Source organism: Macaca nemestrina, chromosome 17 (genome assembly GCF_043159975.1).
Source record: "Macaca nemestrina isolate mMacNem1 chromosome 17, mMacNem.hap1, whole genome shotgun sequence".
NCBI classification, from domain to species: Eukaryota; Metazoa; Chordata; class Mammalia; order Primates; family Cercopithecidae; genus Macaca; species Macaca nemestrina.
The window spans coordinates 43153893-43181101 of record NC_092141.1 but is presented as its reverse complement, the minus strand read 5'-3'; the positions used below and the strand labels follow the sequence as shown (position 1 = coordinate 43181101).

At 51.8% G+C, this 27209-nt stretch overlaps 1 protein-coding gene and 1 long non-coding RNA gene across 2 annotated transcripts in view; both read right to left on the bottom strand.

The window, feature by feature from the left end:
• The window catches only part of LOC105485217 (transmembrane protein 132E), a 59824-nt gene that overhangs the window by 15612 nt on the left and 17003 nt on the right, over positions 1 to 27209 (bottom strand). The window lies entirely within an intron of this gene.
• Positions 6180 to 8270, bottom strand: LOC139359560 (uncharacterized). The gene is made up of 2 exons (XR_011615612.1): positions 6755 to 8270; positions 6180 to 6267 (listed from the first exon to the last, which is right to left on the bottom strand). It is a non-coding gene; the product is annotated as an uncharacterized lncRNA (long non-coding RNA).

The window sequence follows — 27209 nt, the reverse complement described above, 5'->3', positions numbered from 1 at the left end:
GTTGCTTTCCATTTTGAGCCTCAGTTTCCACCTCTAAAGTTGCGGTGGTGACATCAGTCCCTCCCCCTCGCAGGGACATTGAGTAGCTGAAAGACCAAGAACAAGACATCCTCTGGGACCTGCAGAGCCGCTCAGGGCAGGGGCACTGCTGCATGTATGGGGAGGTACAGGGCCTTTGAGTACTGGGGTCAAGGTGGGGCCCCACGCTCCTCCCTCTAGGCTGGGAGAAGTGCAGCTGCGGTCAGTGAGCTCTCAGTGCTCACTATCCAGGCTGCAGAGGTACAAGGTGGTGGGGGGGGACTAGCCCTGCCTTTGTTATCCATCCCCTGGAGACCCCAGAGCTGCTAAGTGGCACTTAGTCCCCTTTGCCCTCTCTTACTGTTCCAACTTCACGACTGACCATCTGGATTCCTTGGAGGCACAGCAGAGGCAGAGACCACCAGATGGGCACCGGACTCAGAGGGGCATGAAGGAAGGGATTGGGGAAGTGTGACTGCATCCCCCACCTGAATCCCCTCACCCCGCTGGGGGAGGAGCTGGTCTAGTAAAACCAGGATCCTGGATCATCCAAACCATCTGCTGTTCTTGGAATATAATGAGAAAATATTTCTACCCCAGGGCCTTTGCATTGCTGTTCCTCCTGCCTTGAATTTTCTCCCCTTGATATTCACATGTTTCTCTCCCCCTCTCTTTTTTTTTCTCTCTCTCATCAATCTTTGTTTAGGGACATCTTCCTGATCATTTATCTAAAGTAGCACTGTCTTTCCCCCATCCGTGCCACTGATCTCTCTCTATCCCTTTTCCTGTTTCATTTTCTTCATAGCACTTACCACCACTTAACTCTATATTATATGCATGTGTCTGTTTCTGCCAACTAGAAATTAAGTTCCATGGGGGCACAGACAGGGCTTTGCTTCCTGCTCTATTTTAGTGCTTACAACATGGCCTGGCACATAGCAGGCCCTCAATACATTTTTGTTGAAAGAATGAAATTCTCTGAATGAACAGCCCAGCACTGACTGGGATGCTGTGGGGGTAATGAGTTCCTTGTCAATGGGGCATCCAAGAGGAGACTGGGTGGCCACTGAGGGGAGGGCTCCTGGCCCCAGGCCTAGGGGCTCTGGACCCTGTTAGCAACCTTGCAGATAAGAAAGCTGAGTTTCTGGAAGGGGAAGTAACCTGTATCAAGAAAACAGCTGGCATTCAGAAGAGGGAGCCAAAAAGCTGACATTAGGGCATTGCAATTTTTATATGTATGTCACTGTGGCCCGCAGCAGCCTCTCCCATCACCACCATGAACCACTCCATCCTGCTGGGGCCCTATAGTCTCCTCAGCGGTGGAGCAGCGTGGGTCTCTGAGATGCTAGCACTAATCTATGCTCTCCCACTCACCTATTCTGGAGCTTAAAGGATCCTGCTTGATCTCTCTGGACCTCAGTTTTCCCCGGGAGGTGGGGAAGGCCCTTGAAGCCTTCTGGTGTGGCTGGAGAGGGAGGAGGTAAGACTGGTGGAATGAATAGACACATGGTCCGTCAAGTTTTCAGAGACACTAAGTGTGTGCTTGAGTGTACACATATATGTGTGCTGACCCGCACTCCGGCCTGCCTCTCGGCACAGAGCTCTGACTGCCAGACATCATGGAGCATGGCATGGGAGGAAAAGCTACTGGAAGGTTCCTTGAAGGAAGACAGATGTGGGGTGGGGAGAAGGGAGGCTGATCAACTTAGAGACTGAGGTCAGGCCAGGACTGGAGGTGGAAGAGGGGAGAGATCGGGGTGGAAGGCGTTGCGTGGACCCACCTTGGACGCACAGCACTAAGGAGTGCCCATGCCCTCCAGACTGACCTGGGAGGACACACACACACACACACACACACACACACACCCGCTGGTACCTGTCTGCCCCTCACCTCCACAGCAGGCTGCCCATAACAGTTCCGTGGGCCTGGTTCTGAACCCTGGCCCCACTGTGCCCCCAGGCTGCACTGCAGCTCTGTTTTGACCCCAGTTTGCCCTGCAGACCAGTTCGTCTGCTGCTTTCCTGTTGATGGCCTGGGCTCTGACTTGGTCTTCAGGCATTTGGGTCTGGCCTTGGGACCCTATCCCTTGCTGCCATCTCCTGAGAAAAGGAGCTTCTCCATGTCTTCTCTGACTTATGGTGGGGTGTTATGGGCTGAACTGTGCCCTGCCCTTGAAATCTTAACCCTCAGTATCTCAAAATATGACAGTATTTGGAGACAGGATCCTTAAAGAGGATACTAGGGTTTAAATTAAGCTGTGAGGGTGGGTCCTCATCCAATATGACCAGTGTCCTTATAAGAAGAGGTGAGGATGCAGACACACACAGAGCGATGTTGTGAAGACACAGGGAGAAGGCAGCCGTCTATGGGCCAGGAAGACAGCCCTCACCAGAAACCAATCCTGCTGACGCCTTGACCCCAGACTTCCAGCCTCTAGAACTGTGAGAAAATAAATTTCTGTTAAGCCACCCAGCCTGTGGAATTTTGTCATGGCAGCCCTAGCAAACTGATACATGAGGATTACTATTTCTGCCCCTCCTAGCCTCAGATTCCCCCAGTAAGATGTAGAGACACCATACAGCGAGGGTCAGCGGGGGGGTGGGGAAGACAGGCTGGGATCATCCAGCTTTTGCACATGGGGATAACGATGATGCCTGAGGCATTCCGAGTTCTCTCCAGCATCCCCGACCCCTGCCAGATTGTACCTAGCGAGAGACCCTTTCCATGTGAGCTGGACCAGCCCTGTTCTTCTCATAACCCAAAGAGACAAATACATGAATAGTGGTTTCACCATCCTGGCAGGAGGGCATCTGACCCAACAGGACCCAAGAGAAGACTTGCACGTGGGACGATGTGGGGGTTCCCTCATCCTTCCATGCCCAGCTCAAGCATCATCTCCTCCCTGAAGCCTTCTCTGATATCTCTCACAGCCACCATCCTGGGCAGACAGCCCCTCCTCCTCTCTGCTACTGCTCTGCTCTGGCCAGCTCTGACTCTGACAGATCAGGAGGAGCCTGGCCTTGGTATGAGTGAAACGCACGTGATGTGGGAACTCTCTCATTAGTCACTTCTGTGATTGCTCCCCTAGGGCCATGAGACACTGGCTCCTGCGTCCCTGTGCCTGCACAGAGGCCTCTCCAGCTGTCTCCACCATTAGATGGCACATAGTTATTTTTCATACCTCTGCCTATCCAACTGAACTGGGATATGGGTGGACATTGGTGCTGGACCAGCTTTGCATAGTACAAGGTCAGCTGGCTGAAGGAGAGGTGATGATTTGGGCCCAGTGGGCCCCGAACACTGCCCTCCCTGACCACCAGGACGGGGCCTCTATGTATAATACTACTGAACAGTTGGTGTCTTGGACAAAGATGCCCAGCTCAAGTGGCACACAGTGGGTGCTTAACAAATGTCAATTCCATACCTTTCTGAGGCTGGGGGTACCTGCTCAGGCTTGCCCTAGGTGCCTGGGAGCACAGCAGGGGCCCTCTGCCTCTCCCAGACAACCTTCTCCCCAGGTGCAGAGGCAAGCCCCCACCTTCCCGGGTGCATAAATGAATCTCTGTGGAAGCTAGGGCCAGGCAGCTTGGGGGTGGGGGGCCCCCCTGACCATCTCCCTGCTTCTAATCAAGATCAGATGCCTCCTACTTCTACCTCTAATTGTCTCCAAATTAAAACTAATCTCTTGCAAATCAGAAAAAAAATTGTCATTAGCTTTGGTGAGTTTGTGGTTCAGGGGCACAGCAGGTATGCCAGCAGGGCTGGAGGGTGCTGGGCTGTGCTGGGAGAGAGCTTGGCCTGCTCACCTGTGTGTGTACACACACAGATGCATCCACACCAGATGTCAGTGTTTAGGGATCCGTTAGCACTTGCTCCTGGGTTTGCCTGAATGTAGAAATCAACCACAGCAAACAAAACAACAGCAAACAACGCCTAAGGAAGGGCCCAGGCTTATACAGTCAGAATTTCCAGGGGACAGGCCTGGTATCTGTATGTTTATGAAGCATCCCAGGCATTGTTATCATGGCAGATGCTTGGATCATAGCGCTAAGTAGGAAGGGTTGGTGAAGACGCTGAAGAGGCTGTGACTTGCATAGCGTTAACGTTGGTGTTGTTGATAGTTAATGATGACAAGTACCCAGAGCTTAGAACAATGCCTGGCCCATATAGATGCGAAACACATCTTTTTATTAAATCTATGAATGAATGAATGAATGAATGAATGAGAGGGGACATGAGCCATGATTAGTGCTGGTGGTGAGAATCCCAGGTGCCATGTGGTCCATGATGCAGAGGCCAGAAATAGCCTCTGCCCGGTGACCCCACCCCAACCCAGACTTGGAGGACCACAGGAGGGTATAACCTAAGGAAGTGGGAGGGACTGGCCCTGGGGAAACACCCCCAACCCAGGAGAGCTGCGGTGGAGGAAGCTGAGGCCAAGGGTACAAAGAAGCGGGCTCTGAACTGGGAGGAAGGATGCCTGGGTTTCAGGCCTGCTCTTCCTTGGCTGATTGGCAAGTCTGACCTAGCAGGTTATTTCTGCTCTCCAGGGCCGTATTTCCCCATAGGCAAAAGGAGAATTATTAGCCTGTGATATCAAATTGTTCCTGTGTAGCAGAGTGTCACAGTGGGAAAAACCTAGGTCTTGAGAAAGATGTTTCATTTTTTAAAAAATCAGTGATACCCAGTGTTAGCAAGGGGCTAAAGAACTGGCGCATTCCTCTGCCCTCCTGGTGGAGGGTGAACTAGGCAAGCTTTCTAGAAAGCAATTACAAGATAGGTTTTAAAGGTCTTAAAACTGTCCATGCTCTTTGACCCAAGAAATTCCACTTTGGGAATCTAATAAACAAAAATCTGCTCAAAGATTTACAAATGTTGACTGGGCACGGTGGCTTACTCCTGTAATTCCAGCACTTTGGGAGGCTCAGGAGGGAGTATGGCTTGAGACCAGGAGTTTGAGACTGGCTTGGACAACAAAGAGAGATCCCATCTCTGAAAAAAAAAAAATTGCCAGGCATGGACCTGTGGTCTCAACTACTTGGGAGGCTGAGGCAGGAGGATCACTTGAGAAGTTCAAGGCTGCAGTGAGCTATGATTACGTCACTGCATTCCAGCCTGGCCAACAGAGTGAGACCCTATCTCTAAAACAAACAAACAAAAACAAAAAAATTTACATAGATGTTCACTGTAATGCTATGTTTACCAGTAAAAAATTAGAAACAACCTAAATGTCAAAAGCAGAGTTAAATTAAATAAATGCAAATGCATAAAAACAGATATATGCAGCCATTGTAGATCAAGTTTTCAAAAAAGAATATTTACTTGAATGGGAAAGTGTTCACAAAACAGTGCAAATTAACAAAGCAGGGCATTAAACTGACTATATAGCATAATACTGATTTTATATAAAAAGATGTAAACACTGGGAAGAAATATATCAAAATGCTAATGGTGGTTATCTCTAGGGGGTGGGGATTATGGATGATTGCTATTTTTTACTTTATGTTTTTATGTATTTTCCAGTCGTCTGCAATGAACACACATTGCTTGTAAAATTAGGAAGGAAACAATAAATACCATTAAAAATAAACAAAAGTATTTGAAGTTGTTCCAAGAATTTTTTTTAAAGAGGAAATTCTAAAAAAAAAAAAAAAAGAAGAAGAAGAAAGAACCTGTTTGGCTTTGGAGTCACATAAACTCTCACTCAAATCCCAGCTCTGATATAGCTGTGTGTCCTTGGGCAAGTTACTTAACCTCTCAGAGCCTTGATTTCCATACCTGTGAAATGAAGATCTTAGAATCTATTTCATAGAGTTGTGATTAAATAAGCAAATTGCTTGATGTAATTTCTGGTACAAAGTTGGTGCTCAGTGTTCATTCGTTCATTCATTCATTCATTCATCCAACATTTATTGGTTATTTAGTTCTGAGAGGTGGGAAGTGCTGACCTGTTCTTCTCCTGCACTGGATGCATTGTCTGGCTCACGCAGTTCTTCTGCTAAGGTCGGTTAAGTCAAAGTAAGACAAGTACAGAGATGACAGGTACATGGAGCAGTGTCCCAAAGGCCTCCAAAGAGGCACTGAGGCTGGAAGGAGTGCCAGCTGTTGAGGGGCCCTAGTATTCAGCCCAGAAAGCTTTGTCACTGATCTGCTGTGTTACCTTGGGCAGTTTCTTTCCTCTCTCCGGGCCTCAGCTTCTTTCTTTGGGAGAAGCGGATAGTCCCTGCTCTGCATGCCACATGGATGACCTAGAAGTGGGTAAGGGTTATGTCTGCAGGGAGTTCTAGACTAGGTAGCAGTCAGCTGGCTGAAGGAGAGGTGATGACTTGGGCCGGGTGGGCCCTGAACACTGCCCTCCCTAACCACCAGGACAGGGCCTCTATGTATAATACTATTGAACACTTGGTGTCTTGGACAAAGGTGCACAGCTCAAGGAGCAAGCAGAGGTTAAAACCCAGCCCCGGCTCTGCTCACCAAGCCCAGTGCCTCGCGAGGGGCTGCTTCTGTATCGTTCTAAGATACACAAAGATACCATCTAAGCTGGTCCCCACAGGCATGTCCCCACCCCAGGCTGGAGGTGTAGGAAATCACACTGGGCCAGCGGGGTGAAGAGGGGCCCAGCCCGGAGACAGAGGAATGAGTGCCTTCCTGAGGTCTGGGGTCTGAGGGAGATGTCCATCCCATCCCCAGCCCTGTAGCACCTCCCTCCTCCAAAGCAGCTCAAACCATCCCCACCACAAAGCTGCAGCCCCATCTCTAGGACCAGCCTGGGTGCTCCTCTGGCACAGGCTAGTGGCTCCTTCGTCAACCTGGAGGCTCCACTTTTCTCTCCCCGCTGTACTCCCAACACTGAGTGCCTCTGGGTGACTGCAGCCTGGGCTGGTCTGGGAGCAGCAGGAGCCCCAGAGCAAGGACATGCAGCCTGGGAATACGTAATCGCTGACTCCATGCTGCGGCCACTCCCCCAGTGGGTGGGTGGGTGGGAGGAAGAGCCACTGAAGCCACCAGCAGCCAGCATCCCCCAGATGGCTCTTGCCTACTCCCTGGCAGGTTGTAAATCCTGGAGAGGCAGCTTCCCAGTACTGTCATCCACCCCACCCCCATGCCTGACTGGAACCCAATGTTGGAATAAAAGTCAGCTGTGGGGAGGGGCCAGCAGGAGGGACGCCCCTCCTCCACTTTGCCCTAAATCCCCTCCCAGGAGACCTCCTGCCTGCTGACTCCCAGCAGCTCTGGTTTCCTGCCATCTGCCTGGGAACTCCCCATCTCTTAGCTGAAGGGATGTCAGGGTCCCTCCCCTACGCCTCACAGATGAGAAAGAAGGGTCACAAAGGTTTGGGTCAGGCTGGCTCTGTCATTTATTAGCTGTGTGATCATGGGCAAGTGGCTTCACATCCCCCACCTCAGTGTCCTAAACTGTACAATGGAGTGAGAATAGCCCCTTTTTCACTGACTTGCTTTGCTAACAAAATGCCTATGTTATGAGATTACCTGGGAAATAGTTCAGCAGTGCCTGGCACACAGATGGCCCTCTTTAAATATTAGCTATTCTCTGAGCATTATTATCATCATCATTAAATGGATCCCCACATGGCCTCTTGAGTCAGGAGGCAGAGATCCTCCAAGACCCAGCGACCGACTCCCCTCTATCCTGTGTGTGAACCCAATGCGAATCCTCCTGTGCTCTGACTGGGGCTCCACTTGCCTGCCGCTAAGGGTGGACATCCTGCTGTTTTTTAAAATCCCTGGCACCTCGCACATGGTCTGTGCTGAACAGAGGATTGTCGAGTGAATGAATGAGTGAAGGAATGACTGGGATGGCCCTGGGAGGTGGTTGTGGTTGTGCCTGCTAACACACACACACAAACACACACGATCTGTGCCAGTCTTCCCCTTGCAGGCACCCCTGCTGTACCCCATCCTGGGACATCTATCTTAAACTGGCCACTCCTTTTACTCCCTCAGCCTAAAACAGGACCAAGGCTGCTGCTCAGTGTGACTTCCTCATTTTTGAGAGGAAGGAAGGAAAGAAATCACAGAGACCTAGGCAGAGGAATTGGGGAGGGGGGTACTAAACTACAGACTGGTGAGTGAAAGAATGAATCAAGCTCAGCTAACTTGGGGGATAGGTCTGTTTCCCGAAAGCCTGAAGGAGGACCAGGGTACCAGAAGGACAGGTGGCCATGAGACCCCAAGAAGCTGCCACCAGGACAGCCCCTGAACTGGCCTTCTAGTCCTGCTCCTGGGGAAACCTAGGCCCAGGGAGGCAAGACTTGCTCAAAGCATACGGCAAGGTAGTAGGAGAGACTTACTGAAAATCAGGGCCCTTGTTTCCCAGTTCCCTGCTAGTCTCAGGGGTACCTTCCTCTGGCCCCTGGAGCCTTGTCACCTATGAGGAAGTAATCCCAAGAGGAGGCCAAGGAAAAGTTCCCTGGTCCTGGGAGATCAGCTGGGCCAGGGTCCCTCCCTTCCCCTCCAGCCTCTGCTCCCATGGGATCCTGTAAACTGCATATGGCGCTGAGGGGCAGGGCCTCAGGGCACATGATAGAGAAAGAGGGTGAGAAGGAGCGGCGCAGGACAGGGTGATGTGGATCTCTAGGGGCAGGGACTACAATATATACAACTCAGGCTGGTGTCCCTGGACTGGAGGGGTCCCAAGGCAGGAGGGGCTTGGAGTTTGGAGGCCCAGTTGTTGCACGGAGAGTCCAGGCAGAGGAGAGATATCAGATATAGGGACAGAAGCTCTGGCCCTTCCAAGTGCACAATGACCCCACGCCCTCTGCGGTACCTGCTCTGTGAGCCTGTCCTGCAAGTTGTGAGCCTGTGTCTGTTAGTCTGTCTGCATCTGTGATTTCAGGATCAGAACCAGAGACATCAACAGGCTTATGAAGACAAGAAAGGCCTTGTCCTTCCATTCAAGCATCGCTTACCCCTGGGAACAGTTCCTTTATTTCTGAAACACTGGAGGGACCCCATCCTCATCCTTACCCCAGCAGCGACCTGCAGGGCAAACCCTTGGCCCTAGACCTCAGTCTGCTCCGTTGTAATGGGCTCTGATGTGAGGTCCCTTCTGTGATAGAAAGGGCTGCGAGGGGGTCTCAGGGATGTAGGAATAGGGGTCAGGAGGTTTATTTGTCTCCAGGTCTGGAGTTGGCCAGTGGCTGTGCAGCTAGAGACAAAAGGACACTGCTGAAGAGCCTCTCGCTCCTAGTGGAAAAGATACTGCCCCATGCCCGCTCCAGGCCACATGAAACAGAGGGCTGTCTGCTCCAGTCAGCATGCTGAGAGCCCTCACCTTCACCCCCAAGCACCCTCGCCTCCTGTGAGGCCCAATTTCTTGGATCTCAGGATGACCACGAGGGAATGGGGGAACGAGGCAGTGAGGGCACACTGATGTGCTCGTGGGAAGCATCTTTTGGAGACAATGGCCTGCCTTTGCCAGCCTAGTCCTCAGCCAAAGAGTGGGCTGTGGTTGGCGGCGGGGGTGTCAGGGAAGGCAGCTGCAAGGAGGACAACCTCCAGAGGATCAGGCCCCAGGGAGAGGGTCTGAACTACCCCCTACAGTCACGCCAGACTGGAGAACTGCCACCAACGCCCCAGGGCCTGGAGCACAGGCTTGACCTGCTCTGCTGGGCTACCCATGGAGGGCTGGGGAAGGAGAGAGACCCCCAAAATAAGGCAAGGGTGCAGAAGCTGGAGAGAAGGGCTGAGAACGGGGAGAGGGAGAGAAAGCTAGGGTTCAAAGGAAAGAGACAGGGAGAGACAGAGAAAGAGGGGACACAGAGAGGAAGGAACTAGGAGGTAAGGCTGGAGAGAGAAAGTAGAGAAAACCCTATCCTGGAGTAGAGGAAGGCGGTGGGGGCCTTGGGGACAGCTGGATGGAGTAGTAGTGAGGTAGGGCCGGGGCCAACCAAGGCGGCCCGGGAAGGAATCTGAACAAACCTGCACAGCCCTGGCCTGGGAACCCAGCTAGCTGAGCAAGAGCGGCGGGGGAGGGGAGTGCAGGGGAGGGGAGTGCAGGGGAGGGGGCTGCTCTCCGAGTTACACTAAATGGCTAATGTGCATTATCCTAATTATAGCGGAGCAAGCTGAGCCTTCCCACTGGCGCAGCCGCCTGCATCTCCTAATAAACAATTAGCTGCAAACAACGGAAAAGGAATGCAAGAACGTGTGTGTGCGTGTGTGTGTATGTGTGTGTGGAGAGAAACAGAGAATGTGTGAGTGCCACCATAGGCCTGCATGGGTGGAGAAGGGTTTCGAGCTGGGCCTTGGGAGGGGAGGCTCTGGGGGGAGCTGGGGAACCACATCACCCCTCCAGCCCATTCAGCCCTGGGCAAGGTAAGAACTGCAACAAACAGCAGCCTTAGAGGTGTAAGGTGGGAGACATGGGGTCCCCTAACATTTAGAGGCTACCTCTGGAGTGCTAGGTACTGGCTGAGTGTCACCCCAACCTCACAATAACTCCGGGGAAACAGCATCTTTCCCCCCCCCCCCCCAATGATGGAACCAAAGCTGAGAGGCCAAGAGCCTTGCCCAAAACACACAGCTGGGGATAGGCCCCACTGGCCCTCCTGATTTCCCTGGCCCTGGGCTCATTTCATGGGAGCAGTGAGCTGGAAGTCGGGGACCAGGCGTGGAGACCCCCTGAGCTATGTTCCCAGACCTGAGCTGGAGGTGGGCTTGGTCGTGAAGGTGGGACTTTCTCACTGCTCTGCCATGCACTTGTGCGTGAATGATCTCTGATGTTTTGACAACATTCCTGAGAATTGGACCATCTTCTGATCCCTGTTTTAACTAAGGCCTAGAAAAGGGAAGATATTTGTTTGAGATCCCAGAGGTTTAGTGGCAGAGAGTGGGCTTTGGAACTCATACTCCTACCCCTGGGTGGGGGCTCCGTAAGCCAGGGCCCCTGCTGGAAAAGTCAGGGCATTTCCAGATGGGGAAGAGAGTGAACCAACAGCAGAGCACATTCCAAGCCCCTCTGGGCACCTGCCCCTTGAGGAGGAGCCTGCTTTCCTCAGCCCTGAATTGACCCCTTCCTTTCTGTGCTTAGTCTTTGAGTCTTAGCTTTCTTTCCCTGACTCAGTTACACGCTCTCTACTTTCCTAGTGTCTTCAGTGGCCTCCAACTCAGGACCAGCTCACATGAAGCCTAGAGAATTGGGTGGCTGGGAAGGAAAGCCCCCTCCTGACCTGGTCCCCAGGCAGCAGGTATGTGTGCGTTGAGAGTGGGGCAAACTCTGGGGGCCTAGAGTACTGCCACCTGCCAGAGGTGACTTGGGCCTCAGTTCGCCACCTGTGGAATGAGTAGGCTGACCAACTTGTCCTGATTTGCCTGAGACTATTACAGGTTTAATAATACACCCTAGGTCCCAGGCCAACTGGGACAGTTAGTCACCCTCAGAACAAGGCTAACCTCCCTTCTCTGCCCCCATAGAGTGGTGAGAAGGCCCAGAAAGAGACCTGCAAAGTGTGCAGAGGTGACTGTGGACTGGGCCAGTTTCTTATGTTGGGGGTGGAGGATGGAAGTCCCTGAAATCATCACCTTTAATTGAAGACACTTAGTCTTTGAACCTCAGCTTCCCTATCTACAAAATGGGGCCAACAAAACCTACTAATACACAATTGTTGTGGAGTGAATATGGGAATCCAGGCAGAGTGCTTCTCCTGGACCCTGGCTCACATGTGACATCCCCACTCTCCAGCTGCCTGGTCTTCCCCACAGAGTCCTCCCTGATGGGCTCTTCCCTGTTCTAACCACCCTCCAAGCCTATGCCTTATTATACCTGGTTTATCTTGGCACCATATTGATTGATTGACAGTTGTCTGACTGCTGCTTCATCAGCACTTCTAACTCAGTGCTGGAAAGGGGCTTTCAAGACTCTGGTTCAAAACACTTAGTTTCCAGAAAAGACTAAGGTCCAGAGAGGAGAAAAACCCTGCCCAAGGTCTCACAGCTCTCTCCTCTCCCATCCGCCACTCTGTCTCATTGGAGCTCATTTCTCATCTCTGAGGGCTGCTTATCTTCCTATTTCCCAATCCAACTTTTCCACAAGTGTTTCCTTTGCCCCACAGTACTTGGCATCATCTACTCCTGCCTGCTCTTGAATTCTCTTCTCCTACTCCCCAACCCACACCCCAGGTCTGGGCATTTCCAGCCATGCTCTTTCTGCCTCTGTGCCTTTGCACATGCTGTTCCCTCTCTCTGCTGTGTTGTTCCTCACACATTCCACCTGGTAGGTGTTGAGACAAGAATAAAAAATTCCAGGCAGCAGTTTCACATGACTAGAGGCTATGGGCTGATAAGACTCTGAAAAACAGGGTGTGAATCAAGTTGCCTAAGACCGACTGGACCCAATATGGCACTGGATTTGATCTAGGTTTCACCTACGACCTCATTATCCGCTCATTAACACACTAAATCACACATCCACCAGTGCCATGACAGTTCTGAGAACATCCATATTTGGTATAAAAATGAGTAGCACACTGCAGTTCCAAGAAATCTCCACTTTTTCAGGAGTTTTCATGAATATTCCAATTCTCAGTTACAGAAATCCATAAACGTAGCAGCCCCAGCCCACTTGCATGACTCTCTTTAGTATGCTCCCGCTCCCTGTTCTTGAGTGTGCACTTCTCCCTTTGCAATAAATCTTTGTGATTTCACTATTATTTGACTCATCCTTGAATTCATTCTCACAACAGTGTCAAGAGCCTGGACACCAGCTAGTTTCCACTGGTTTGGGGACCTCCCTCAGCCCACCAGTATCAGTGTCACATGTCCTTTAACTTCTCCCAGCATCACCTCCTCTTTGAAGCCTTCCTTGACCACTCCACAAGGCTGGGTTAGGCAGGATTCTGGGCTGCTCACATCTATCATTCTGTATTTTTTTCTCTGCATTGCAGCTGTCAGTTTGCATGTTTTGCTTTCTCTTAGATGGAGACCCTGCTGTGGGCAGAGACCAGGCCTTTCACTGTGCAGCCTGACTACTTAATACAATACAGTGTAACTGACACTCAGGAAAGATATATAACAAATAAATATTTATTCAGCCCCTTCTCTGCACCAGACCCTGCTGGGAACTGCCAGGGAGACGGAGATAAAGACGATAGTTTCTGCCCTTAAGGGATTTGCTGGCTAACAGGGAGACCAGACAAGTACATAAATAACCATGCTAAAAGGTAGGAAGTGCTGCTAGGCTTCGGAGAAACGCAGAGCTCCCTGAGCATCTAAGAGCCAGATGCCTACACAAGAAACGCTTTCAATGGGAGGAGTCATTTGAGTAGTAAGATCTTGAAGAATGGGTAGAAACTCGAGAACTGATTGGGTGTGGTGGGACCTGGGTGGGGGGCAGGGATGGAGGGAACAGAGTGGCAACTGGGGTCCAGGAATTAAAGGCAGGTTTGGATTGAGTGGCATGGAAGAGGGAAAGCACAGAGATGGGGCTGGACTGGCAGGTTAACACCAAGAGAACAAAAGGCTCTGAATGCTAGGCTAAGGAGTCTGTGAATTTTATCCCAGAGGTTTTGAAACTGTACTCCTTAGAGCCCTGGGGCTCTGCAGAGGAGTCCCAGGTCCCAGGGTCAGCTTTTGTTGTTATAATTTTTCACATAGACTGTTGGAAAAATGATAGATCCTATGCCTTTAAAAGTTTCCCCATCGGGAGCCTTTAGGGTTCTTGAGCAGGGGAATGAGACCATGAGGTGGTGCTTGTCTTTGTCTCCTCCACATCCACACAAACCACACACACTTGGACAGCAGGGCCAAGACAGGGGAGGCAGATAGAGCTGCTGTTCCATGGGGCTGGTGCATAGGGCGAGAGGCAAGTGCTGTAATTAAGTTCTCCAGCTTAAGTTATCTCAGCAATCTGTCAGGTCCTGGGGAGGAAGGAGCTCCCCTGCCCTGGCTTTGCTCAGGCATCCCGAGGTAAAGGGGCAGCCACTGCTCCCCTCACCTGATGGCCTCATAGTTGTGTTCCTCTTCCTCCCCATGCCTCCCCATCTCACTTCACTTCCATCCATCTCATCCTCTTTCTCACATTCCTCGCCCTTCCTGGGGCCTTACCCAAGCTCTGCAAGGAAGGTTCAGGAAAGGCAGGGCAGCCGGAGGTTTATCTCTTCCAGACCACATACAGAACTGAACACAGACATTCTTCAGAAACCCCCCAAACTCCATACTCAAAACATGCTTTCCTCACATCTGCTTAATGTGATTCACCTCATTTTACAAGATTCTGAAATCCCACCTCCTCCAGGAAGACTGTCCTGACTGCTGTAGAGCCAGGCTGGTTAAAAGGTTTTTCTCTCTCATGCCAAGGAGTCTGATATGAGGAATGATTCAGGATCTGAGTCCAAACTCAGAGGAAGAAGACAGCCATGACTGATTAAGGCTGCCTGCTGCAAGTACTGGGTGAGAAGCAGGGGCCTCCGTGTCATAGCTTTACTATCCTTACCCTTCTGACTACAATAATCAGATGGGGTATTGGGCTGGACATTTTTAAGGTTCCCTATGAGGCCATACAAGAGCAGATGATATTGACATCTTCTTCAATGCTAAGGCCACCTGCTCCCCTGTCTCTGCTAAAAAGACGCCTTATGTGGTTTGAACGGTCCACAGCTGGATCTTGCTGCCAAGCCCCTCCATCCTGATTTCTGAGAGGAAGAGACAAGAAGGCAAATAACAGAGTCATATTCCCAACAGTTCTTTGCCCACTCCAACATAGTGTAAGTGTACAGTCCCACTTGGAAAGACAAGGTTTTAATTTCACAAGTGCAGATGTGCTGAGTGCTAATTCCATCCTGGGTTGCATAATGAACAATAATAACAATGGCCACAGCACCATTCACTGAATTCTTGCATGAGCTGAGTGGTTTATGTATTCTACCTTCCATTCCCCCATGAGAATATGCGTCCATCTTCTCAACTGTATACAGAAGGACACTGCAGCTTAGCTATGTGCAAGATCATCGCTAACAGATGATGGATCTGGAACTCAAACACAGGTCTGACTAGCACCAAGGCATCTGCAGAGCATCCTGGGGAAGGGTGACATTGTGACGTAATAAGAAATATATATTTGGTTTTCACCCCTGTTCCTGACACAGAGCTCCTAAAACCCTTGGAATTTCTGAGTGATAGAGGTGAGAGCAGCATCTTTTGTTATTCATGATAAGCCCCTTTCAACCAAACCTGAGTTTATGCTAATGGGGTGACGCCAGGAGGCTGTAGCTGGTTGCCAGGGAAACCAGCTTGTGATTAGAAGGTTGAAACCTTCAGCCCCACTCCCTGACCTCCAAGGAGGGGACAGGGGCTGGAGACTGAGCCAATCAACAATGGCCAATGATTGAATCAATCACGCCTACATAATGGAACCTTTATTGAAATCCTACCTAAACTACGGGGTTTGGAGGTCTCCCAGGTTGGTGAACAATATATCCATGTGCTGGGAAGGTGGTACACCCCAGCTTCAGGGGGACAGAAGCTCCTGCACTCGGGACCCTTTCAGACCTCACCCTATGTACCTCTTCATCTGATGATTCATTGTATCCTTTATAATAAACTGGTAAATAGTTTTAAAATAAAAGTTTTCCTGAGTTCTTTGAGCCATAGTAGTAAATTATTGAACTTGAGGAAGAGGTCCTGGGAATCCCCGACGTAGCTGAGTCAGACAGAACTGTGGTACCTGGGCACTCAATACTTGCAACTGGCATCTGGAATGGGCAGCAGTCTTGTGGGACTGAGCCTTTAACCTGTGGAGTCTGTGCTAACTCCAGGCAGTTAATATCAGAAACTGAATTGTGGACACCCATTTCGTGCCCACAGAGAACTGGAGAATTGCTTGGTGTGAGGAATAACATCCTGCACATTTGGTGTCTGAAACGTTGTGAAAAGAGGAGCGGGATTTTCCTTTGGGAAGAGATTTGTTTGTTGCTGCAGGAAGAATAGGGGTCCTCCCCAAGTCAACCCTGGTTCTCCCGTCCTTCTCTGCCCGAGCACATGTCACCTCGCACCGTGTTGCCATGTCTGTCTCCCCTGTGGTCTCTGGGCCCCTTGAGGAGGTGCACAGTGACCCTATCTCTGTATCCCCGGTCCACAGCTTTTACATAGCAAGTTCTCCTTAAATATTGTTGGAGCTAAGATCAGTGAAGAAAAATTTGGGGAAGGCTGTCTTGGAACTAAAAATGGGTTAGTAATTTCTCAGGGTCAGAGCTGCCCAGTAATGGAAGGAGCTGCCTTGTAGCGTACTGAGCTCCCTGTCCCAGGAAGGATCCCAGCCACCTGAAGCTGACTGATTCCCATCAGGGATGCTGTACAGAGCCTTCTGCACAAGCAGCTGGTTGGCCTGGATGATTTTCCAGCTGTGCAATTCTGGGAGGCTGCCATTCTTCAGAGCTGCTGCCTGCTGTGTGGAAGGCGGAGGAGGAAAGGAAGGAGGCCAGGAAAGGAGGAGAGAGAGCGCCAGTGGGTGGCGAAGAGGAGGGCCTCTGTACTGTTTTATGGGCAGAGGAAGTGCAACCAGGCAGGGCACACAGGGTCGGAGCTGGGAAAACTGAAACAGCCATGTCTCTCTGCTCATTAGTGGAGGTTCTGGGTTCAGGATTGGCACAGCACCGCCCCAGCCCCAGGTGGCCCAGCTCCTCCAACTTGCCAGGGGACCTACATAAGAATCATGGTCTGAGAATGAGACTGGGCTCATGTCTCCCTAAGCACCCCTCGTCCAGGGACTGGGCTTCCCAGAAGTCCGCGAGGGCGAAGGAGAGGTAAAGCTGTGGGGCAGAACAAATCTGCAACTGGGAGCATGTGTGCTTCTCCTGGTTCTGCCCAGCTCTTGCTTTATGGTTTGGACAAGTCTCTTCCCCTCCCTGGGCCTCAGTTTCTATGCTTGTGACTTCTCAGGCCCTTTCCAGGTCTGACTTCTGGACTACTCTCTTCCTGTGTGGTAGACTGAACTATCAGTCTCAATCTTTTATTTTTATTTTTATTTATTTATTTTTTGAGATGGAGTTTCGCTCTCGTTGCCCAGGCTGGAGTGCAATGGTGCGATCTCGGCTCACTGCAACCTCTGCCTCCCGGGTTCAAGCGATTCTCCTGCCTCAGTCTCTCAAGTAGCTGGGATTACAGGCGCTCACCACCATGCCCAGCTAAGTTTTTGTATTTTTAGTAGAGACAGGGTTTCACCATGTTGGCCAGGCTGGTCTCAAGCTCCTGACCTCAGGTGATCCACGCGCCTCAGCCTCCCAAAATGCTAGGATTACAGGCGTGAGCCACTGCGCCCAACCCGGTCTCAATTCTTCACGTTGCTCTGGAATAGCATGACATAGCCACACTCTTGCCATGGCGCTGTGGTGGGTGGAATCTACTTCTCCACCTCCTGATTTGAGGCTCAGTCATGTGACTTGCTTTAGTGGATGAGATTTTAGCAAATGGGATGCCTTTAGAGGTTGGAAATGTGCTCGCACAACTGGGCCTTTTCGCCACAAGAAGAATACACCTCAAGTAGTGTCAGTTCTAAAGAGGAGGAGAGAGGCATGAACAGACCGAGACCAAATCAGCAGCTGGGAGTCCAGCCGGCCGAACCCAGCCTAGAGCAGCCAAACCCCAGACATCTGGTCGACTCACGAGAAATAAATGCTCACTGTTTCAGGCCATGGGATTTGGGGGTGGTTTGTTATGTGGCATTATTGTAGCGATAGCGAATAAATCTTCTTTCCTAGATGCTTGGAATCCTGGTGCTGATGGTGGAGGCTTTGAAGGAAAACCTCAGCCCTTCCCGTGTCTGCAGGCAAGGCTGTCGCTTAGGAGAGCCACAGGGCTGTTCCCTGTCTGTGTTCAGCCCAAGCGGGACAGCAGGCTGGGGTCAGGATGCTGGGATGCTGCGGATACTCGGGGTAGGCTGGCTCAGTGGGGCCTGTTCTGGATGGCGAGGGAAGGTCTTCCATAGAAGCTAGCCTGGAAGGGGCCACCCCTCCTGGCTGACCCCACCCACAGAGGTGGGTGCTGAGTACGCCTGACCCCTTTATTCCAAAAGGAAATACCTTTCCTGGGCCCAGCTTTGAAGCACCACATGGTTCCGAAGCTGGGCTGAGCCTCACTCATTACACGGTTCATGCTCTGAGGGCCCCAACAGCCCGTGCAACAGTTGGTGACAAGGGACCTGAATCCACTCACTTAGGACTTCATGGCCGATTACATAAGCAAATACAGGCAGCTCTTTAGGAAGTGGAGGACCGGCACATCCCTCTCAGTGTGGGCTACGAATCCACAGGCCCCATCCAGGATCACCCAGTTATTCTGGCCAGCTTCGGCAGGTGGGTTACAAAAAGCAAAGGTCTCCAGCTTAAGTTTTGGGCTCAGATAAACCTGGCTTTGAATCCCAGTCCTGCCTCTTTCCAGCTGTGTGACCTTGAGAAAGTTGCTTAACCTTGCTGAGCCTCAGCTGCCTGTCCTTTAAAGTGCTGACAACAGTAACATCCAGCTCATGGGGCTGCCGTGAGCAGGAAATGCAAGTGCCTGGCACAGAAGTGCTCAGAAATAAACGTTAGCTGTTGCTATTAATAATAAATCATTCTCATTAGACTTTGGACTTCATCTTCCTCAAAATGCATTCTTTCCCTTTTTTCGGCCCCTCAAGGACTTACCGTGTGCCAGGAAGGGCACAGAGAGGTCAAAGTTGGTCTCTGAGTGGGAGAGACCCACAAGCGGCTAGTGGAGATGCTCCGGGTGCAGAGCTGGAAGCCAGCAGATCCTCAGCTGGGAAAGTGACAGGAGTTAGCCAGGCTGAGCAAGGGGCCGACAGAGGATGAGGGGCTCAGTGAGCTCAGGCACTGATGGTCCTCTGAGTCGGGGGAGGGGGCAGAGGGTGTGCACATGTTTGGAGGGGGAGAATGAGCTGCAGGTGATGACACAGGAAAATAGGCAAAGTCAGGTCACAGGGGCCTTGGATGCTGCCATGAGGAACTGGGAGGATCTCATCCTCCACACAGGCAATGGGAGATGGAAGCTATCAAATGTGGAAGGATGCTGGTGACATGGCCAGATTTTCATTTTGGAAAGGGCTCTCTTGGCGGATGGTGCGCTGGGGAGACTAAGACTAGGGACAGCCCTCAGAATGCAGCTGTCATGGTCCAGGGGAGAGATGTGGAGGCCCCAACAGGCAGTAGCAGCAAAGAAGGACTGAACCCTTCCTAAGAAGCCATTCTAAAGAGCTCAGACTCTGCCTTCACTTCGTCCCAGCCCCACTGTTACCAGTGCTGTGTGACCTTGGACATGTTACTGCCCTCTCTGAGCCTGTGAAGTGAAGACAGTACAAATACTGTTGTGAGGATTAAACGAAGACCTTAGAACAATGCCCAGCACTCAGGAAGAGGTTTACTGTTGCTGTTACTCTAAAGCAGCACAGTCCAGGGGGCTCCAGGGCAGGAGAGAGAAGAAGGAGGGGTGCAGTTGTCTGGCTTTGGCTTCTGGGTGGAGGGAGGGTGGCTCCATTGAGTGAGGGAGGGGGATGAAAGAAGGGACCAGGCCTGGCAGTGGAGGGGGCTGACACCCACAGTGAGGAACTTGTGGAATAGCCACAGGAGGCGGTGGACGAGTGGTCAGCTGGAGCTCAGACAGTGAGTATGGCTGAGATGGCCAGGGATGGAGGCCCACAAGGGCATATCACTGAGGGTGGCAGGCACTGCAGAGGAGCCACCATGAGGCTGAGAAAGCAGTGCTCAGGGAAGGGAGGACAGGAACACCCAGGGGGAAGACCTGGCCAGAGGAGGACCCTGCCACAGGGAAGGAATAGCCTCTGAGGGTGCCCTCCAGGGTCCAGACCCAGGTCCACTCAGCATCGCTGCCTGACACCTCTGTGTCCTCTGTCTGCTGGATCCCTGTGCAGGAGCAGGCATGGCACATAGCCCCTCTTCCTGCAGTCCCTGGCATGGCATGGAGGTTTCTAAAGTATGACTAGGAAAACAGTGCTCAGCTAAGCCTGGGAGTCATACTCTAGTCTCTGTGGAGCACATCTGCACAGTGTGCTAGCTGGGGAAAGCCATCTGGCCTCAGTTTCCCCACTAGTAATAATAAGAGGGGGTTCAGCCAGCCCTTCCCTCAGGTTCCTTCTAGGGGTCTGAGGGTCTGTGAGTCTGTTACCCTCCAGGCTCCTGCCCTAGAGGCCCTAACATTGCAGTGGAGGACTCTGAGTTTACACACATCTGATACAGACACTGGCTTAACCCCTAGGAAGATGGCTAGGAGGTCAGGATCTCCTCCGTGCATCACTATCTCTCAACTTGACCCCTGCCCATCCCACTTTCTGTGAGCCTAGATGCAGCCACGAAGAGGAGTTAATGCAAGTGACTTAACACCAGGAGATGACCCCCTTCTTGTGTAAGACAGGCCTAGGCTGGGATGACACAGTTTCTGTGCCTCCCCGGGAGGCAATGCCACCTCCCAGCCCCACGTAGCTGGCTCTGGTGTTTGTCACCAGCACCTCCAGGAAGATCTTGGAGAGGCAACTGGCATCTCTCTTTGCAATGACAGTCCACTTACTTTCATCCCACGTGGATCTGCTTCCCCAGCTTCTGCCCTTGGCGCCAATGATCCTGGCCACAGATGGGTCAAGGAAGCCATCTCGTGGAGTTTGAAAGGGAAACTCAGCTGATTCTGTCCTTAGTGGACACTAATCCTGCTGTGTACAGTTCCTGGGTTCTCCTCCCCAGAAACCACGGTTCCTTCCCTTTTGACCCCACTGCCCTGGGCGAAGCCCTCCCTCGGCCAGATTGGCTCCATGGGGGATGAAATCTGAGCAGCAGTCTCCTGAAGGGGATGCTGAAGCTCTGGGTTTTCCTGTCCTTGCCAGTCTCCAGTGTGACAACATGTCCCACCTGCTCTCACCCGTCAAGAGTGGAGACAGAGAGGAAGCACTCCATCTCCTGGGCTAGAAGGGAGAAAAGCCTCCTCCTCCACCTCGGCCCCTGTCAGGCCAACTCTCCAAATGTGAGAGCTGCAGGGGCCTACTGCAGCCTTCCTCTTCAGCCCCTGTGATGCCAGAGATGGGTAAACTGAGGCCCAGAGAAGTGAAGGGGCCTCAGAATGGATGGAGCCTTGTGTCAGCCTCATCTCTGACCTGTGCCCAATACCTCAATCTCTTTTGTGGGCTGGGTCAGCCCTGGGGGCAGTGGGACATGAGCGCCAGCTTCAAGGCAGCACAATTGTTCGTTTCAGACTCTGTCCTGTCCTAGACTGGGAGGCCACCCACAGGCAGCTGTCTCTCTCTGGAGAAACCATTTTTTGGTCCCTGCCTCCCCCAATTTTGGGTGCCAGATGAAGCCTAATGGGCTGAGGAACTGGTTTTTAAATGGTGTTCCTTGGAACCCCTCAGGGGGCCATGGTAGCAGGACTCCCAAGGGGCCAGACCATGAACCCAGTGCCTTGTGGAGACTGGAGAGGAGCAAGAGACTGTGAGTCCAAATGCTGGGTTCCCCCATCTCCCACTAACTTGGAGTAGCACCCTCTCTAGAGAAGCCCTAATTGCTCATCTGTGGAGATTAACCTTGAGGCATCTGCAGGGATGACAGCTGTGGAGGCCCTTGGGGAGGACGATGAGAGGGGTCACAAGGTTGAGGAAGGTACTTGGGCCTGGGGTTTTGAGGTGGGGAAGGGAGAGGTAGTCATGTAGCTAGGGGACCACTTCCTCCCTCTTCTCTTCCTTCTGAAGCCCCAGAGGGGCTGGAGCCATTACAGAGGAGAGACTTCAAGTCAACAAAGACAAATTGGCTTAATTGACCCAAATTAGCAGCAGGGAGGGCCCTGATGGCCCAGCTGCTGGTGCATTTAATCACTGTCACCCTGTGTGGTCAGGGACAGCCCCCTCCCACAAGGACATCAGGGTCATCTCCCTTTTGAATGGCTCCCTCTCTGGAGTCCTCCATCAGTAAGGAGTAGGGCTGGGACTCTGGGGACAAAGACAGCCCCCAGCCAGAGGCCGGAGTTGCCTGAAGAGCGGACAGCCAGACTTCAGCAGAGACAACCCAGCCTGGGACAGGGCAGTCAGGGACTGGGGGATCTCCTCTAAGACCCTCACTCTGAGTTCAATGGCTGCCCCAGGGAGAGGGAGGGATTCACTGGGAAAGGCTGACTGTAGCACCTCCAGGAGATGCTGCCTGCCTCCTGGGCTTTCCAGAGGCTCACAGAAGGGTAGGCTCTTCCCAGGCCTCCGGACTCGCTCTGCTTCTCTCTCTTTCAGCTTTTTAACCTATTTCCTTACTAATGCTGGCATAGGGGGTGTTGGGGATGTGGCAAGAATCAAACTGAGATTTCCTGAAATCCTCTTGAAAACTGCACCCCCTAGGATCCCTGTTGGCTGTTGCTGTCCAAATTTCACAGTGAGAAGGTAGGAAGGCCATTTGTCCAGCCCAATGGCCTCCTGGACTCTGTTTGCTCCCCAGTGGAGACCAGCCCTTCTTCTCTCCCACAGCAAACATGGAGAGAGAGCGTCTGCCGTGAGCTGGCGAGGGCCTAGGGTAGGGGCTCCAGGCTGCCAGCAACCTCCTGGTTCCATGACCTCATGGCCTGTGTCTCACAGCTCCGCCTCTGCAGCTGCATCCATCACTTTCCTGCTTGGAACCTTTGACCTGCTGGGTTGCTCTCGCACACTTCAGCAAGGCCATGTGCAAGGCATCCTGCGGCTCTGGGTAGTTCACAGCTCCATCCTGGACCCCCAGCTGTGCCAGGGCCGCACTCCAACTGCTGGCCCTCCTGCCCTAGACCCGTCAGCCTTCCTTGGCTTCTCCTGGCTGCTTCTCTCCTCAGCAGTCACTCAGGCCCTCCTACCCCGACCTTGTTCTACTTTGCCATCTCCATAAATGCCCCACTGGGAATATCAATCCGGGTGCCCCATGGCAAACCTCAGGGCAGACTCCCAAGGGTGGATCCCCTGCTGGGTTCATTGAGAGCAGAACTCTCTCTCCCCTACCCTGCCCCCACCCCCCCCCACACACAGTCATATACACTCAAACTTAACAAATGGGCTGCTTATCAAAAGTTCATTGGAAATTAGCTATTAGAGCTCGGAAACACATTTCAATACTTCCCCACACAGGGACAATACTATCAGTAGTAGTTCAGTAGTAGCAGCAGTTATCAGTCGTTACGTTTCCGGGTTAGCCCACCAAACAGAGTTTACCCATAATTCCTTCAGTCAATATTTATTGAGCATCTACTATGTGTCTAATGAGACTAAAGAGTGGTTCTAAGAGCATTGTCTTGGATTCTGGGTCCTGGAACAGGGGACTAAGTGAGCAAGAGGAAGAAAAGAAGACAGGAAGTGAATAGTTTCCCTTTCAAATCATTTCAAAAGAAGACATGCCTATCTTCCACACTTTTTCTATGTTCTTCTTCCTTCCTGGGGTCCTATCCTCTGGCCCCAGGGTCTCCAAGCTTCCTTCCCCACCAGGGCCCCCAGCATCAGGAGATCTCCTCTAGGCCTGTCACAATGCTGGGGGGCCTTATAAAATGCAGTTCCTGGGCCCCTCCCAGCCATCCTAATTCAGAAGGTCTGGTGTGGGTGCTGAGAAGGTGATTCTGGCCCCCTCCCCACTCCCTCCACCACACTTGGGAAGCCTTGCTCTGACAGTGAGGCTCAGTCTTGATTTCCCACTAGAAGACCTGGGATCCCTGGCTGTACCCAGATTAGTGAATTCAGAATCTCTAGGGCTAGGACCCAGATACTGGCATAAAAAACATTAAAAATATAAAAAATAAAAATAAAAAATAAAATTCTTGAATGTGCAGTCAAGATTGAGAAGCACTGCCTGAGTTCTAGTTTTCACAAGAGCGTTGCCTTTCCCTGCATCTGAATCCACCAAATTCATTACCAAATTCATACCTGCCCTGTCCCCCTACTCTCCTCTCCACCCACCGCTGGCAGAAGCAGTGGCATCAGCCATTCACTTTGCAAGTGTCATCAATGAGGTTGGTATACTCTAAAAGCCCCAATACAAAGGCGACCATCAGATAAACCAGCCCTGAAGGTGAGGACTGGAAGCGCCCCATGATGGTGCAACTGTGCTTACGGCTAGACAGTGGGGGTTGACCAGCATTAGCGGGCACCCCATGGTGGAGTGTTCCTTCTGCAGGTTTCTAGAATGCATCCTAATCTGAGTCATTCATCTTCCATGCTCTGATTCTCCAAATACCCTCCTGCCGTAGAGAACCCCCACCTCAGTTTCTTCTGAAGACACCCACTCTGGACAGAACCAGGAACCTCACTCCCACCTATCTTGCAAGGTTTTGCCTAAGGTTTGCAGTGTTCCAGTTGGGGCCCTCCCTCTCTGTTTCTCCTTGGGACCCCTGTCTATGCCTCGACCATGCTACTTATTTTCATGCGCCTGGACTCAGGTCAGCTCCTATGAGCAAGTGTCTGTGAGCTCTGGGAGTGTAAATAAAGGTTAGCTGAATGAATATCTGAGGCTGGGGGCCAGGGTCTGCAGCAGCTAGGGGCTGGACTGGCTCACCCAGCATCTCTTCTGGCAGGGCAATCAAGAGTGCTGTAGTTCAACACCTCCCCATCCCAGGGAAACCAAAACTGCTAGGCCAGGGCCAGGTCCCAGCCTGGGTCTCAAAGGCTTCTGCTGAGAGCAGGCTCACATCCCCAAGTTGGTGGAAGGTAATTTCAACATTTGTAACAATTATTCACTTAATTGGGTTCCAATTACATCAGAGAGGAAGCAGAGGGCTGTGTCTATGTTTGTTCTCCTCCTTCCACCTTCTGCACATCAAAGGGAGTGCAGGGAGGATGACAAAGGGGCTTTATCTCATCTGGAACAATCCTGCCTTCTGTTAGGGGCGGGCAGGGCTGTCCTGGGTAGGCCCCGCCTCTGCCTGCTAAGCTTGCCTGGGGCCTGCATTTCTAATCAGGTGCTGGACTCATTCCAGTCCTAGAGGGTGCTGGATACCCAGCAAGAGCCAATCCTTCTCCTGGGCTTCACCCCCGCTAGAAAGCAGAGTGGGGCCCCAGGGAATCAGGGGGCAGACAGGTGATGGGACTCTCTGACGGGACTGTCTCCCCCACTGTGCCATGTCTCCCTCACTGTCCCATCACCGGATGAGCTCAATAGCACCATCCAGAGCCCTCTCACCATGGCACAGTGGAAGTGGCCTTAGGAAGGGATCAAGTTCACCAATGACTTGCCAGCGGGGCTCTCTGGGGGTGTCTCAAGGCCTTCCATGGGGTGACAGGGGAAGGTGGGACAGATGAGACCTTAGGGAGGTACCCCCACTCTCCCTTCAACCAGTAGTTCTGCTTTTACCGTATCATATATGCATTATATATAATACATGTATTATATGTAATGTATATTATATATTGTAATGCATTATCTATTACATATATACTTTACTGGCTAGAAACGTTTTAGAAAATCACTGATTTAGTCCAATTCTGTCACGTCTCAGACAGGGAAACGGAGGCCCAGTGGGAGGGAAGGGACTTGCTCAAGGCCACACCGTCACTTTAGGGGCTGAGCTGCTAGGACTGAGGTCTCTGGGCAGGATCTCAGCCCCCAGTGGCCAGGAGATGGCAGAGCTGCATGGGCAGGAAGTGTGGAGGAGAACGTGAGTGGAGATTATGGATGGAAATGTGGGCCAGGCCAGAGGCTCATGGGAGGCACTTGGCCTGGAGGGCCAGGCCAGAGCTCCTACCTCTGGCCTCTGCTCCCTGGCCCACACTGAAAAAAGGCTGGGTTCACCTCCAGGGGGGCGGCTACCACAGTGCCTGCCTCGGGCTGGATGCCCTACCCCAAGAAGAACCATGCCTGGGGTATCTGGCCGCAGGATCTCCTCAAAGGGACCACATCTGCAGAAGGACACATATCCAGTCAGTGTCTGGCACATAGTAGGTGTTCAGGAAACCTTTGTAGAATGGAATGAATCAATGAATAGTTGACTGAATCAATGAAAAAGATCCTAGTATCTTTTTTCCTAGGAATCAGGACCTAGATTTCTAACCTGGGGTAAAATATGAGGCTCTATAAAGGAACTAGATGCAGAAAGTTAGACTCAGAGGGGCTTCTGAGTGCCTCTGGAGCCCTGCCCCGAGGGAATCCCCTGTCTGACAGGGCAGGCACAGCCTCTCCTGGGGAAGCCCCTAGTCTGAGAAGGAGGTAGTTGGAGTTCCCAGATTGATGAGGGAGGTGCAGGTCTCTCCTGGGAGAGTCCCCAGTCTGGTGGTGGTAGGGGAAGGGAAGGGGAGGATACCGCTGTCCTGAGGAGCTCCCTGTCTGATATGGTGGCTGCAGCCCTGACTTGGGCAGCCTCCTGCCTGAGAGGCGAGGCAGGGCTCAGGCTGAGGCATAGCTCCCCCTTCCTAGCTTTGGAGCAGAGGGCCTGCGTGTCTGGATGCTCAGTGGGAAGGAGCTGGGAGGTGCAGCCAGGCAGGAGGAGAGCCATCGACATTCCGGTCAGGCAGTCAGTCGCTGAGTTATTATTATTTCTTTCTTCCTTTTTTTTTTTTTTTTTTTTTTTTTTTGAGCTACTTAGAGCAATTTACAGAAATCATTTAGGGGCCGTTTAGGGAGAAGAGAAAAGATGAAGACTTTTAAAGGCAAAGCCCAGGGATGGTTTTATGCTGATCGGCTTTGCAGAGATGTGGAGGAGAATCTGGATTCTGAGGAGGAGCTGCAGAGTTCTGTCCCACACATCAGGGCTGGGAGACCCCTTGGGAATAGCCAGGGACCAAGGGAAAGGAAGCAAATTATGGACCAAGGGCTGAGACACGTGAGGAGAAAAGCAACTGCCAGGAATGAGTCAGCCATTCCATGCCTCAGTGTCCCTTTTTTGTGACTGGGGCACCTGCATGGGTAAATTTGATGACACTGGGACCAAGCTGAATGGGTGTGACACATCCTCTATGACACCAGGGGCTGGAGGAGTGGTCTTGAGGCCTTGAGGGCCCAGGGGGAGTAGAGGACAGTCTCCTGAGCTAGAGTCTTGCTCTGCTAATTCTGTCTCTGTGACCTGGTGGTCCCTTCCATACTCTAAGCCTCAGTTTCCTCATCCATATAATGGGAATCATGATTGCCAATTTCATGGATGAGGCTTACATGGTATAAGATGTTTAGCCATTTTTAAACTGCCAAGGGCTCCACATTCCTTGGTCACAGTGGGCAACAGTAGTGAACTTCAAGGAGCAAGAACCTGATCTTCAAAT